The 15,852-nt window shown below is 39.6% G+C and overlaps 1 protein-coding gene and 1 long non-coding RNA gene across 3 annotated transcripts in view; one reads left to right on the top strand and one right to left on the bottom strand.

The window, feature by feature from the left end:
• The window catches only part of LOC135796903 (uncharacterized), a 35,872-nt gene that overhangs the window by 2,695 nt on the left and 17,325 nt on the right, over positions 1–15,852 (bottom strand). Inside the window, exon 2 of the long non-coding RNA XR_010549415.1 lies at positions 9,843–9,890. This is a non-coding gene — a long non-coding RNA (uncharacterized lncRNA). The remainder of the gene's footprint in view (positions 1–9,842; positions 9,891–15,852) is intronic.
• Positions 1–15,852, top strand: part of LOC135796889 (very low-density lipoprotein receptor-like) — a 40,499-nt gene that overhangs the window by 8,002 nt on the left and 16,645 nt on the right. The gene's annotated exons all lie outside the window — the stretch shown is intronic.

Raw genomic sequence — 15,852 nt, 5'->3', positions numbered from 1 at the left:
ATGTAATTTTCAAATATGATGCGGGATAATAATAATAATCGGTTTTGAAAGTCGCGTTAAGCCTAATGAAAACCTCAAATTGGCACTTAAAGAGCAATAAATTCGTGTTGGCGAATTAATCGCAGACGAGTTTCGAGCTTTGCGAAAGTCACCGACTTAATTTCATCGTCTCGGATACAAAACGCCAATAATAACAGCATTACCAGCGTCTCCCGCATGCGTCCAATTCAATTACGTCGCGCGTGCAAAGCGAAAATCCCAAGTGAAATATTTATATAACGCCCTTCCACTACGGTGCGCGCCACCGTCACCGAAATCAAAATCTAATTGTGACGATGGATTAAGCCACGCAATAAGAAACTCTTTGGCACGTATTGTAAAGTGGCGCGTTCGTTAGCACGCCGCGCGCGGCTTGGCGCGCAACTTCTTTGTGTTACAACAAATGTTGACTTTTCAACATTTCCAACGTCTTCAACATGAAAAGACCGCGCTGACGGAAGCAGGGCACATGCCGTAGAAGGATGGAGATAAAATCTGGGTGCGCGAAATCACGATTTTCATGAATGTAATATAAATTTGAGCCGGCGAACTTTCCGACCGCGATGACTCATGATAAAGAGATGTCAAGCTGGATGGAAATGAAAATTCAACATTTCCACAATCAAAAAACCGCGACGGGAAACGAGAAGTTGATTTATTGCTTGTCGGAGCAGTCGCTACCTATAATTGAGCTTTAAACTCATCAAATTAGCAAGTTTACCGCAAGTTTTACAAAGTTTTTACTCGGTTACCATTAAATTTCGTAGTTTTTCGGCTGTAACTTTCGAACGCCTAATGTTATCTTAACTTGTTGGGTGTGTACTTAAAGATTTTTTCATTACGAATAAAACTTGATTAAGCTTGCATCTGCGAGAGCTTTGGACGCGAAGATATAAAGCTTTAAACATTTTTATCCTGAATAAAAATTACGTAATTTTTTAGTTTTTTTGCAATTACTTTGGAATAAAACAAGATAAATAATAAAATTTAGTATCAAATTAAAGAGAATTTAAAGACGAATCAAATGATACTATGATTGTTTATTTATAATAATAATTACGACCACAGCGAGTTTTTGAATTTTTTTTCACGAAAATACATTAAATATTACAAGCCTTTTAGAGCTGAAACTTAAAGTAGGTAATAAAGTTTGCCAAGTTATGCGCACTTTTTCCATCAAACACGTGTGTTGCGTGCAATGTCGGCGTTTTTTTCTATGATTTACGATGCGCAATATATTTAGTATCGACCTGGTGCACGCGCCACACTGTAGCAAATCGAGTTATTTTCATTTGCATGCGTCTTTCGCGCTTGACTACCGACCGAACGCGTTGGATTTTCCGTTTTTGTTTGGTTTTATTTTTGCGCTTAATCTTTCTTTCGGTGACCTATTTGTAAGCGCCAGTGCCAGCATATTGAGGCGCTACTTAGGCGCATAAGTCACTTTTAGCGCCGAAGCAATTTGCCTCCACGCTGCTCGGCGTATCATCACCATTTTTATCCGCGACACCGGAATCTGTGCGCGCGATAATTCCGCACATAATTCTAAACAATTCGCTTCGGATTTGTGCCCGGCGCTTATTTCGCTTTATTTCTTTCCGTGCGCAGCTTTGTTTATCGTCTGCATGTTTTTTTCGTCTTCTATTTGTACCTTGTGTTGTTGTTTTTTTGCGTTTTCTTTTTTCGATGCGAGAGAGATGTTAATACGGCTATGGTTGTTTGGTTTCTGCCGGCTTCGCTTTGTCGCTTTGTTGCCTTTTGCAAATCTTCTCGACAAACACACATAATTTCTCGTGTGCCGTGTGCGCGAAAGCTCAAAGCTCTCGGCGTAAAGCTGTTTGATGTTATCTGGTGTGCGCGCGGGGAGGCCATCATGAAAGGGCGCGCGCTTCGATTTTTCCGCGCTTGCTTCCGGCCCGCCGCGGAGCTCTTTTCGGCCGGCCGTGCGCCATTGCCAGAGAGATATAACAATGTGCGCGTGCATGTAATTCAATATTCGCCCGACACTCGCGCTTCGCTGCCGGCGAAATAAGAGAAACGAAGCGCGCGCTTCCATCGCGTGCTCGTGTTTCTTTTGCGGTGGCGGCAACTGCGGAGAATACCGACTAGCGTCTTATTCTTTTATGCATAACGCATAACTCATAATGTAACGACGTGAGTTGTGTTTTTATTAAATTTTATTCTCATTCGCACACATATGCACATAACTCTTTTGCGCCGCTATTGGAATCTGAAGTTTCTAGGCAAATAGTTGACAGGTTAACACGCGTTGCCATTGGTTTCGAATCGAGATGCGAGATGCTTTTATTGACGGGCGCCCATTTGCATATGGCGATGTGTCGCACAAAAAATAATTGCCGAACGACGACGACGACGAGTCAGTCACCATCGAAACGTCATAAATGTCAGTAGTAAACTGAAAATAAATATTCCCGAACATCCGAATGCTATGAATTCTAGACAATTTTAAACCTCCAGCGCGTTTATATACAAAATGTCCGGGGAAATAATATTGATTTTCACATTTTCCTTTATATCTCTTTAATTATTAATTAAAACATATCCTATGATATATCAAATGAAAGAGAAATTCAAGACGAATCATTTGATACTAATTTTATTTATTTAAGACAATTTTTTCTATGAGAAAACGAAGTTTAAAGATTTTTTTTTCTAAACTTTTGACCACTTTGTATAAAATGCATGTCGGAGATGTTCGTGAAAAGCAAAACCGTTTCCAATGAAACTGCACACGCCTGTTAGCACTAGAAGTGCTAAAAGAAGGCGTTAAGTGTGTGATGTGGCAGCATCTCTTGGAAGACGAGCACGCGACGCCGTTTAAGCCCGATTGAAGTCATCAATCATGCACTCACTATTCATGCAGCTTTTTCGCCAACGCTTGTTATTATCGCCAGTCTCGTCGATCACGAGAATAATAATTAAGCGTCGAAAATATAATAATAACGTCCAGCAGGGAGCAACAACGCCATACATTCCAACCAACATACTCGTACAGAAAAAAATGAATTGGATTTATTGATTTTGCTCCAAATATCCACCCACACATTTATTGCGAATAATATTTTCGCCCAGAGAGAGGAAATGAACGCGGAATGCGAACGTGATATCAAACATATTTTCGCACCGGAAAATACGACGTGTTTTCATGTAAAACTGCGCAAAATGTGACATTATTATATTATAATCCAATTAAAAATGATATTACAGACGTAAATTCGATTCGTTGGGTAGAATAAAGGAAAACTACAATAGATAGATAAATCATTCGCAACTTATTCGCCCTCCCACGGTATGATTTATTGTTTAAGTGACGGCGACAAATGAAAAACGACTTGTGCGACTACGAGCCGGCTGAAACAATGCCGCCGAGCTGAACGCGAGATATGAAGTTATCTTATTCGTGTGTGTATGTGTAAGTGTATTTATTTGGATGTGAGTGTATAATGTCTATATCATCATCGAGATGGAACCGATGGCAAATTATAATTGAAATGTCGCTCGTAAAAGTTTACACGCGCGTCCTTGGGGGGAGGCGGCGACGTGGCGGCGTCGTCCGCATCGATTGATCTACGATTTTATCTCATTGCAGTGGCAGCATCAGCAGCAGCGTTGAGCGGGTTATTTTCGAGTCGCAGAAACAGTGCATTTATTTTATAACTTTATTTATTACCGAGTGTTATAAGGTTTTAAGGATAATCTGACTATAAAATTAGCGAAGAAAATTAGTAGGTCTTCGAATTTTCATGATTTGAAAATCTTATCTTGTAGAGAATTTTCCGTAGATTAAGAATTTTCAATTAGTTCCTCTCTATCTTTTTTAGTTTACGAGATATTCGAAATTGGAAAATTAGAAAAAATTTAAAATTTCAAAAATTTGCAACTTTAGCCACGTTTTCTGATCTTTTTCTACTCGAAATTTATACATGTTATTATTTTATCTGCTAAAGAATTTTCCAAACTTTCATATTCTTCGATCCGTTGGTCGCTAGCGTTTTTTGTTTACGAGATATTCGCAATTGAAAAACTAGAAAAAATGGAGAAAATAAAAAATTTCGAAAATTAGCATTTGTAATCCCGATTTTGGAACTTTTACACCACGAAATTTACACATATTATTCTTTTTTGTGATAAAGAGTTCTCCAAACTTTCATATTCTTCAATCCGTTGGTCGCTAGCACCTTTAGATTTGAAGAAATAATTTTTTTTAATTTTTAATTCTGAATTTTTATAACGAAACATTAAACTGTTCCATTAAAATCGCAAAGAATCCCCAACATGTTATCCGCAACTCCTTAAAACCATTATTTTCGACGAAAGATAAACCCTGCTGAATAAAACACTCTGCAAAAACAGGCAAAACTTATACTTTCCGATTGATTGTAAACATTCGACGTTTGAATTTTTGAAATCCAAGCACAAGCCGGTGGCATGCCGACGACGACAAATTGGCAGTGCCCTCACTTCGCCCCGTTTCAATCCACCTCCACACTGCTTCTTTCCCTCTGTCTTCGCTACGTGTGTTTTTTTTTCGCGTCCGACATTCGACGTTCGCCGAGTCGACTAAAACAAATAAATATTTGAGCCCCGACAATCGACGGCGGGTCTTCAATCATCCCGCCGCCCTTCTTTCGTCGCGCGGCGACGGGGCTAAGCAGATAAAGTCCTCCCGGTACAGAAAAAGCAACAACAAAAAACAAAAGAATAAAACTCGCGTGCGATGCGCACTCATACAAATGTAGCAGGTAAGAAAGCAGAAGTAAAAGAAGTGGAGCGTAGTGAAGCGGACGAGAAGCACGGCTGGAGAATACGAAAAAAACTTGCGTTAGAAAAAGTAAAACGAACAGAGAGGGCGCTGTCGGTGGTAGTTAAAGGTCCTCTTAATGTTCGTCTGCGTCGCGTCCTCCAGGATTGCGCGAAGAAGACATTAAACGAGAGTTTCGAGCGCACATAAAATTTTTAAACGTGTTAGAAACTACACTTTTAGTCTGAACAACACATCCTCGTTAAAATTAACTAGTAATTGTACATGGAATATTCAAGAAACGATAATATATTAAGTATCAAGTGGATGAAGGGGAGTTTTTTCCACTAGAATTATTAAAAGCGAGTGTTTTATCAATTGAGTGTTTAATATTGTTTAGCCATGTTATGCTTACGTTATTTTTTCTACTTGCGCTGCACTGAAGGCTAATGCGCATGCGCTAGCTCCACCCCGTGACTAAAGTATTTTAGTCACGGTTTTGGCACTTCGTGTATAAATTACCACTTTTTGTACCTCAAAACCGTGGAAAAACTCGCTTTAAAGTTGGAAGAAATAAAATTTGTTTAAATTGTCTAGATGGATACCACCCAATTGGCGTGAAATGTCTCAAAGCAGGTCGTGAACGCGGCGAAACTCGAAACGACAAAAAACACAGTAGATTATTCAATCGGAAAATAAATAAACGCTCGAGCGATCCAAGCAAGTGTTCTTCCTGCGCGCGCGCGTTAAAAAGAGCCCTGTGTTCCTTCTGTTCTCTTCGCGGTCGGCTGGCGCATGAAACTACAAAACACTCCGCTGTGTGCGGCGAAGAAAAGAAAGTCTTTGCTGCCGTCGCCTCCAGTTAAAAGCCAAACTTTGGAATAAAAGCGCGCGCGCCGTCGCCGTCACCGCCAAAGAAACAAGCCCAAAAAAAAACTCAAGGAAGCAGTCCTGGTGCTGCGCACCAGAGAAAAAGAAAAGGAAACGAGAGCAAACGGAAAACTTTTGTCGAGCGAAAGAAAATCAAAAAGATTTCGCACGGAGATATTAAATAACGAGCCACGTAGCACGGGTTGAAGAGAGTAGAAAACTGCGCAACCTGAAGTGGACGACGCGCTGAATTCCGCCTAGACGATAGATATGCGCACTAGGCAGCATTCGTATAAAATGGGTAGAAATAGTCGAAAACAAAAAATACACTCGAGGAACGGAAAATCGCAAGACGTTTCAAATTTATTATCGAAACTAAAAGGAAATTAAAGTCGCGCGGCGGCATGTTTTATGGAACAAGAGTGGAAAATGACGCAGCGCGTGCTCCATTCGGAACAAGTCAGTTGCGAAAGCAAAAAAAAAGAACTTGCAAAAAATCTGGTTCAAACGTTTGCAAATGAGATTTTTATTGCGCAAACGACTAATCATACTATGGAAGACGCAGATTGGATTTATACGTACACAGGAAGGTCCTTTTTTGCTTTTAATGCCGTCACAAACGATTTTTAAACCAGTTTCAACATATCCTATAGAATTTAGTAATTAATGTGGTTACAATTTGTTCATAAATTAATTTCAAGAAATAAAAAACCCGAGAACTTCTCATACGACTTAGTAAACTTGAAATTTCGCGTCACGTTCGCGTTCCGAGAGTTCTTGATTAACAATTTCATGTTTGGAACGCGCAATTGCGTCGTTTGATGTGATTGAAAGTCGTCGGACGGTCGAATCAGTTCAATTCAGTTCCGAGTTAATATTTCACTACTGTCGATATTCCTGGATAGAACTAGGAACGCCGTCAAAAGCCGCACACACCGTCGTGTGTAACAAGCGCCTATTTATGCAAACTATCCGCTTTATGAATAATTATTCGTTATTATTCATCACGCGACCGCCGCGAGCGTGTTACACATGCATACATTTGTAGACGCGCGTCGTCGTCGTCGACGTGTGATTAGACCAATATGCCGGTAGTGTACACACTCGGGCGTAATTAATGTCGGTATTATTGTTAGACGCTAGTGCAAATTTCGGCGATTGTCCATCGACCGGATTCAATGACGTCAAATATCGTAATTAATTCTGTGACCGCAAAAACAAATATTGTATTATGTATCGAGGGGGTAAACAGGAGTTTTAGTCACAGCATTAATTAATAGCGAGTGTTTTATAAGGTTTAGTCACGTGTTGCTTTTTTTCTACTTCCACTCAATTTCCACGTTGAGATTTTTGTATTTGAAATTTTGTATTTCAAAATGCGCAGGCGCAAGCTCCACCCCGTGACTAAAACCCGTGACTAAAGTACTTTATTCACGACCTTGGCCGTCCGTGTATAAAATATCATTTTTTGTGTCTTAAAATCGTGAAAACTGGCTTTTTAAACGTGGAAGTAGAAAAATGTAATTTTTAAAATGAGCAAAAAATAAAGTAGAGTAATTTTAATCTCTGGTTTTGGCACTGGCGGTCGCCAGTTTTGATTATTTCTATTTCGTTCTCTGCCACGCTGTTCCACCCAGCTGATAATCTAATTTTTCCGTCGTGCGCGCGCGCGTCGCGAAGAAATTGGATTCAAGTTTATTTTTCGTTTTGCACAATTATTGCAACTTTTAGTTCCCAATTGCAAAACGAATTAAATCCAAGAAATAAAATCCCGACTTTATTTTTGCACTTGTCACAAAATTAACCTTAATTTCCCTCCATGTAACACCGCATGTTCGATACTTGTACGTCTACTCCAACACAGGCAAAATGTGATGTTATGATTTTAATTGAAATAACAACGTTAATCGATTTTTAATGCCGGGATAGTAATACACCGCCTCCGCGCGCACGTACACAGTATGAATTTCTGAGCGTATCGAATATGTCTATACCAACGACAGGAAGCTTTGAGCTTATGCGGGCATTACGCGGGGCTTTAATGTTTAATAAATGTTTACCTAAATTGTGTACGTTCCGCGAGCGGCGGCTTCATCAACGTGCACGCAGAGGCGCGCCGACGATGCGATGCCTCCACCTCCACGACGAGATGAGCTTGCCGCCCCCGGACGGGGTGATGTGGTTGTGAGCAAGCGCACACGCATCGGAAACTATTACACAATGTGCACACGCCAGAAATGAGACGAGAGTAAGCAACAAGGTATAGCCACCCACCCCAACAACCAAACGGTAAAGGAGGCGGCTGTGGAAGTAGTAGTGGAAGCCGCATCGACTGCGGGCTTAATTCCTAGTGTAAATGCAAATGCAAACCGGGTTCAAAGCTTTCCGGGGGAGCGTAGACATCACGCCACCGGCAATCATTCAAGCACAATAAATTTAATTACTTTTTTACGGCTCGCAATTAGACACTTTGGGTTAATTAAGCGCACTCAAAAGACGATAAATAGAAAAGCAAAAGTTTTTGTGTGTTACGCATCCATTTAAATACACACACACGTGTGGCCGAGGGTTTTTGAGGGTTTCAAAGTTGAAAGTCAATGTTTACCGTCAACCGGACCGCAAAAGCTCACAAGGTACGAGCATGAGCGGCGAGTAGTCTCAAAGCTATGAATGCAAACATAATCAAGTCAAAAGGACTCATGCGCGACCCTGGTCAACCCTTTAATCCGGACTCATCCAACCAAAATATCACTATTAATGATTTATGCAAAGCGCCATATTTTTCAAATCGTGAAAAACATCATAAAATTGATTAAATTTCAATTTATTGCTTTGAAAAGACTGATTGCTAAGAGGGAAAAAAATTAGTATCGACGTGATGCGCGCTGAAGTGAAATTATAGAAGGAGTTGTGGATGAGGAGCGAGATGAGAGAAATTCGCACAAAGTGGATCAAACGTTTGCGTCCCGAAAATTGCGCCTCATCCACCTCGATTTGTCTGTTGATTTAATTGATTTGCCGATTCAGCTTTTATCTACTCGACCAGCTCCAAACACTCACATTCATACATTCTATACCGAGTCTCCAGAGTCTAGCATTTTATTTATCAAACGTGAGACTTGCAGACACAAAAAATTCCATCAGCCACTCTTCGAGCGTATAAAAATACGCTTTTAGCGAGAAATAATATTTATATAAAACAGAAATAATTGAAGTTTAATGACGAATTTTTATATTCTTTTATTTTTAAAGGTCGAAGGTGACGCGCAACTTAAATTGACGATTTTTATTAATTTTTTTCCACAATTTCCTCTTAATGTCCTCGAATTGCTTTCAAACGACATTTTAGCCAGAAATATTATTTATATAAAACAAAATAATATAAATTTAAGAATGAATTTCTATTTTATTATATTTTTAAAGCCCCGAAGTGACGCGCAACTTAAATTGACGATTTTTATTAATTTTTTCAACAAATTTTCTCTTAATTGTCTCCGAATTGCTTTCAAATAACATTTTAGCAAGAAATAATATTTATATAAAACAAATAATTGGAATTTAATGACGAATTTTATTTTCTTATATTTTAAAGCTCGAAGGTGACGCGCAACTTAATTCCTTTAAGTTTTTATCCACATTTTTCTCTTAATGTCTCCGTGACGCTTTCCAGGCATCATTAAAAAGCTGAAATCGTTATTGAACTGAAATCGAGGGGTAAAATCCCAAGTAATTTGGAAGTCTGCCGCTAGCGGCAAAGAAAATGAGCGTCTGGTTGTTTTTTCGGCGACACCGCTGATAAATGGACTCGAAATTGAAGATGGAAATCACACACCATCGAAAAGAAAGTGTCTTCAATCTTAAATGTTTTAGTCCGAGCGCGCCGTAACTAAATACCCAGCTTCGTTATTGATTAATGCGGCGTCGCTAGATCGCATTATGCATGCATAAAGTTTGCCGAGATGAGATAATTCGCGGCGCGGTGGAATTTTTTCCCTCCTGCTTAAATTCAGTGTGCTTTTGACAAAATTAATGGAGGAGAGATGTCGTTTTCATATTCATTGGAACCGCCAGCGCCAATGAATTTCAGCGATAAGAAAAGACATCAATGTTTGATCAAAACGTTTGCAGTAATTAAAAATGAAAAAATTTATTTAAATTGAATTTTACTTACATTTACATTTACATCACAAGCTCCTTGCTGCTCCCTGGGTGCCATTTTCTGAAACAAAAGAATAATTAACTAAAGTGTCAATTTAGAGGGTGGTTGAAGGGTGGTTGAGGGTGGTTTCGGGGTTGTGGGTTCAAATAATAGTGCAGTCCGATAATTTTCGACGAAAGAGCGACCCTACCAGCCGGGCCATTTGTGCGTTAACTGTGTACTTTCCGCCAGCGGCGGCAGCGCCACCCCTTTTCCCGTTCGGTATTCTCTTAGCGAAATCGTTTAGCCTCCGGGACGAGCAGAGAGTGGCGAGCGTTGTCCAGCGCGCCGATATTTTAGGTAATTTGTTAGAATTAAATAGGACGTGCGCCCGCGTGCCGCCTCCGACGGCGTAATTTCTTTCTGTCTAACCGGCCGCACCGTACGTGAACCAGAACATGGTAAAACACATTCGTCGAGACTAGAATAACATAGATCTACCCCGAAATTCCGCACTCGAATTGAAATTGAAATGTACCACCGCCGCCGCCTCCAGGACGAAAATAGTCCTCTTGTCCTGTTTTGATTGTCATCTCATGTTTACCTAATTGCGATTTATGATGAGCACGTTTCGAATTTGACTTGAATAATTCAAGCGCGGTTAATTTGCGCATTTGTGCCGAGATCTCGCTGTACTTTACAAATTGTGAAACTAATCAACAAATCATACGCAGCGACCGCATACACGCCGGAGCGTCGTGGTGGAGGCGACATCTAGCGACAAGTCACACGCACCGCTGCGCCATTAATCAGCGCGCGTTTATGCCGCGCGTCCGAAACTAATTATTCCCCGGCCGCTTCTGCCGAAATTTACCTAGCCGCACCGCGCGGGTTTATTAATGAGTTATCATAGTTTTCCGGTTGTAATTAGCTGCGGGCGTAATGTATACACACACGTACATTGTAGGCAATCAGAATTAATTAAGTACTCATCATTATCGATATTGGCATAGATATTGCTATTTAAATATTAATAAATAAATATGTATATGGTAATTATACTGTATTATATTGCAAAATATTATTTTATACAATACTAGACTTTATTTTTACTGTTTTTTGGTGAAAATTTATGAAAAATTGATTTTTTGAGAAAAAAAATAAGAAAATTGTTTTTTCTATTTAATTGGTAAATAAAACAAGTGTTTGGAATTGAAATTAGTTCCAAATGTTAGTTATATATAGTAGATAATCAATACTATGCTTTATACATGGTTATTAACTACGATTTTATTTTATTTTTTACATTTTTTAGGCGAAGAATTATGAAAAATTGATTTTTTGGGTAAAAAATTAGGAAAAATTGTTATTTCTATTTTTATTGGTAGAAAAACAAGTGTTTTGTATGCCAATTATTTCCTAATAGTAATTTTCTAATTGAATAATCAATACTATACGTTATACACGGTGATTAAATATGATTTTATCTTATTTTTTACAGTTTTGAGCGAAAAATTATGAAAAAGTTGATTTTTTTAAAGAAAAATTAAAGAAAAATTGTTTTTTCTATTTTCATTGGTAGAATAACAAGTGTTTTGTATGGAAATTATTTCCAAATATTAATTTTCTAAGTGAATAATCAATACTATACTTTATACACGGTGATTAAATATTATTTTATTTTATTTTTGCAATTTTCAAGCGAAAAATATGAAAAAATTGATTTTTTTGAAGGAAAAATTTAATCAAAAATGTATTTATATGTTACTTTGAAGGAAAACAAGTGTTTTCTATGGAAATTATTTCCAAATGTTAATTTTCTAAGTGGATAATCAATAAATAAACACAAATCCCGTTAAATCATACAGAAAATATTAATAAGTTTTATTGGATCGCTATAAACTCGTTGAATTACGACGCTCGGAAGATAAATGAAGCGAGCGGAGCACCCGGATGGACGCGCGCAATTTCATCGTAAACATTAATGAACTTCAATAAATTGGAAAACGCACCCGAATGTAACCGAAACAATCCGTGCTCAACTCTCGCGCCGGAGGTGGCCGCAAAACGGCCGAAGCACAACGCCCCAGCGTGCTGGCAGTAGAGAACACAACGAATACAACTTGACGTGTTAACGCATGCACATCCAACCGCCCCCGCCCGCCTCCGCCTCAGCGAAAATGTAATTACTTTATACAATCAATCAAACTTTACAATTAAGTATTATGTCCGTGAGTGCTCGCGCGAGCGTACCAATGAAATGAAAAACTAATAAACTCGGAATTCACCATTCGCTGTGGGGGCGGCTGTGTTTTCACATACACACACAGCGCACAGCGAGAGAATGAAAATTTTAATTTCGAATTACATATTTATACCTGCATATTTTACGCATTTTGCATTTCAATTTCGGGAAGAGAGGCGAAACGGCACAGAGAGACGGCAAAAATTTCATTCTCATGAGCACTTTCCATGCGAATGGCAGGCCGCTTTCATTACACAGTCCGTCCGGGAGAGGCTCAAACGCCAAAATGACAGAACGAAATTAAACTGTGTCCACAGCCGAAGAATGTTGCAGTCAAAACGTCCCTCAAGCTATGAGCAACTCCGCTTTGATAATAATTTACAATTAGAGAAACTAACGCTTTGTTGCAACAACAACACAGCGAAATACAAATTTTCTTTCCGGAAGTCATGCGCACTGGGTAATGGAACAAACGCCTCCACATTTCATTCCTCCCAAGAATAATACCGTTCGCACAGGGGACATATTTTCACTTTGAAGCATCGGTGTTTAAGAAATGCGTTGTTCTTCTTTTTGCCGGAGGCGCAATTTAACCTTCCGCAATGTTACGTTGACTGTTCCATTACGGAAGACAAATTGCTCGCGAAAGACGACTCCGAGCCCGGGCCACAACCCACCACCCTCGTACGCCAAAGCCCCGCCCGTGGGATATCGCTATCTATCGAGGAGGAAGGAAGTAAATGTCCAGTTTGTGTCTTGCCGTGTCCTGTTTAATTCAAATTAATTGCCAGCGTTTCAGCGGAAACAAATTTGTTAGGTTAGGTTTTAACTTTTAACACAAAACGTATTTTTTACGTTTTTCGCTGAAAATGACGTCTATAATGTTAAAAATTAGCATTACAGGCTGGTTTTATGTTAATTTCTGGTCTCTAACCTTTCCTTTAGCTAATAAACGTTTATTTCGACCTTAATTCGTGCCAGCACCAATTTTTGCAAAAAAACAATACAAATGAACAAATTAAATCGACTCCCGCATGCAAATTACACTCATTCGCCCCCGATATGCGCCGATATAGCTCCATAAGCTGTCGTAAATATTCCGCCCGGCGAAAAAGGACGGAAAAATGTGTAAACGGTGTAGAAAGGTGTTGGAACACATGCGGCGCATTGTTATCGCGACACGACAACCCCAAAACCCGGGAAATTCGATAGTAGGGGACATGATGTAAAATAAAATAGCGAAAAACATCAAATTTTACGTGCGATAGAGATAAACTACAAATATTACGACGTGGGTAGCCTACGCATTAACTACGTACATATTATCAAATAAAAACATTCGATATATTTTCTCGAAAATATTTTTTGGCACGTTAAGTTTCAATGACACCTTATCGCGACACACGAAAAGTTTCAGCCGTAAACATAATACATTCACGCCGGGAAAAACACATTCTAGCGCGAAAAATACGAGAAACAAATGCAAATCACGATACTGATACATCAACGTCACCAAATGTAAGTTGAAAACACATGCGAACAACACGTATGCTCTTCAATGTTGCGCATGATGTTGTTGTTGTTGTTAAAACTAATTTTACGATCGCGACAGTAGTAACCAAACGCGAATTGTGCTGATGTAGGTGTTTGAAACGGTTATCACTAATGTACACCTCCTAGTAACCCTGAATATCTTATCGCTTATTTAATTTCAATGTTTGTTTACATCACGCTCGCCTAATAACGACACTAAAATCGGTTTTTATTTTTTTGATTTGCGGCGCGGATGCTCTCGTTTCTCAGTCGTGATGCGTCGCAGACATTTGGCCTAAAAACGCGGTGAACTTTAACACCAATCGTACGCTCGTCAACGTTATTAGATTTATTTTTATTGCATTCACTTTTTTGCATTTCGGACGCGTCCGGGCGCAATGCGCCACGCTGCCACAAAATATTTACATTTTTTATATCGAAAACTGCGCAAAAATCAACGCCAAGCATCGGAAACTTATTTTTATGTAAAAAAAATTAAATGCGAAAATTTTTCTTTTTTCTTTCATTAATTAAACGTCAGATTTCTAATTATTTTTGAGGTGGGCGAAATTTTATTGCGTAATTAATACATGAGAAGACGTCAAACGTCATTTTTTATTCTTTTTTTCGAAACGTTTGGGACATTTTTCTGCTTAGAAAGGAAGAAAATCTTTTAATAATGACAGAGGGGTAACAAGCGCCGCGAACAAGGATAAAAGGATAATGGGCATCAATATTTTAGGCAATTTGTTAGAATTAAGAAACACGGGCGCGGTCGTTGCTTTCGGCAGCGCGCTAAGTTTCTAGTACTTATGTTCGATGTTAGTGTGGCCCAGTTTTACACACACAAACAACAAAAAAAGGAAAAGTCCCACCGAAAACTTCACTTCAACACCATGGCTATTTTTTTCTGTTGTGAAACATACAAATTGACGTTGATTGCAAATAATTTATTTTGTATGAGCAAATATTAAGCCATAGTTAACCCCTTTGCTTCTCTCATCTCGATCTTAATTGCATAACACCATTGGTATTATAGTGGTAAATCGTGTAATTTGATCCCAAAATGTCGATAACACGCACAGCACGTGCTGTCACACACATGAACAAGCCATGGTATATCGTTAACCCTCGCGGGGGTGTGTGTAGTGTGGAAAACTTAATGGAACAAAACGTGCACACGCATCTTCCCCTCCATTTACGTGAGTGGACTTTGGTAGCTCGCGCGCCTTCCTAACTTGGTAACGCCACCAACACGAAACACTTTACTTCGATAATGCGTCGTGTACAAAGTTAGCCCTTTGCTGCTGCTGCTGCCCAGCAACAAAAGTGTTTAGCTTTCGAGGCCCATATCTATAGATATAGAGAGCGAAGTTTCTATCTTATTTGTTGGTCAGACTGCGTGCGTCTGCGGGTTGCTCTTGCACAATGGAGAAAAGTCCCCCGAAAGTCTCAAAGTGAAGTGGAAGTCTCGAGTGCGCGCTAAGTAAGTGCGCGATGTGTTTACGAGCACAATCGGCTTTCATCCCTCTTTACTCGCATCGACAAAACATCGAAAATTGTTTTAAATTTTGAATTTTAGTTAATAAAGTCAACAGGGTCACATAAAACAATAACAACCCGGCGTACAAAGGTTCGGGTACGCCCTGCTTGTTTACCGTCAACAAAGTTGCCCACATTTGCTATTTTCGCAATTTGCGCAGTGTTTTTGTTCGCGTAAAAAATGCATACGCCACAAAAAATGATCCACACCGTCGTATTTTCCTCCGGGGTTAAGAGAATGCACTCAGAACCATTTAATAATTGAACCGCCATCAGGGAAACCCGTCTGGAGCTCAAATGAACAAGAACAAGGTGTATTTTTAGATGATGCACGTTTTGAAGTTACATTTTTGAGACTTCAACTTGCTTTTACGTGCAGTCATTCGAATGGCGTCGAGGGGCGTAGGCCGCGACAACAATGCATTCGTCTCTAACAATGTCAACATCAACAATGGCAGAAAGCCGAACACACGAATGCGGTTTGTGTGCTGTGTGTGTGTGTAGGTGTATGAAAAAGCCGAATACACATACGCGACATGAGCAGCAGCACACCATCGACCAACTATTTCCAAGTCGTCGCGCGCGCCGAGTTACGAGGTCGCAAGGTACGAACAAGACAAATCGACCCTTCATTCTTCGAGTTGGAGAGTTCCCTGCAAACTCTACAAACTCAGGAGACCGGCGGACTGCGCTGATGGAGACTGTGGAGAGTAGTTTTTATGA

This window comes from Atheta coriaria, unplaced genomic scaffold (assembly GCF_025399875.1).
Source record: "Atheta coriaria isolate IRGN ID8LTWV9N9 unplaced genomic scaffold, Caltech_Dcor_3.1 hic_scaffold_8_pilon, whole genome shotgun sequence".
In the NCBI taxonomy this organism is placed as follows: domain Eukaryota; kingdom Metazoa; phylum Arthropoda; class Insecta; order Coleoptera; family Staphylinidae; genus Dalotia; species Dalotia coriaria.
The sequence above is the reverse complement of the archived record's forward strand: the minus strand, read 5'-3'. Positions and strand labels throughout refer to the sequence as shown.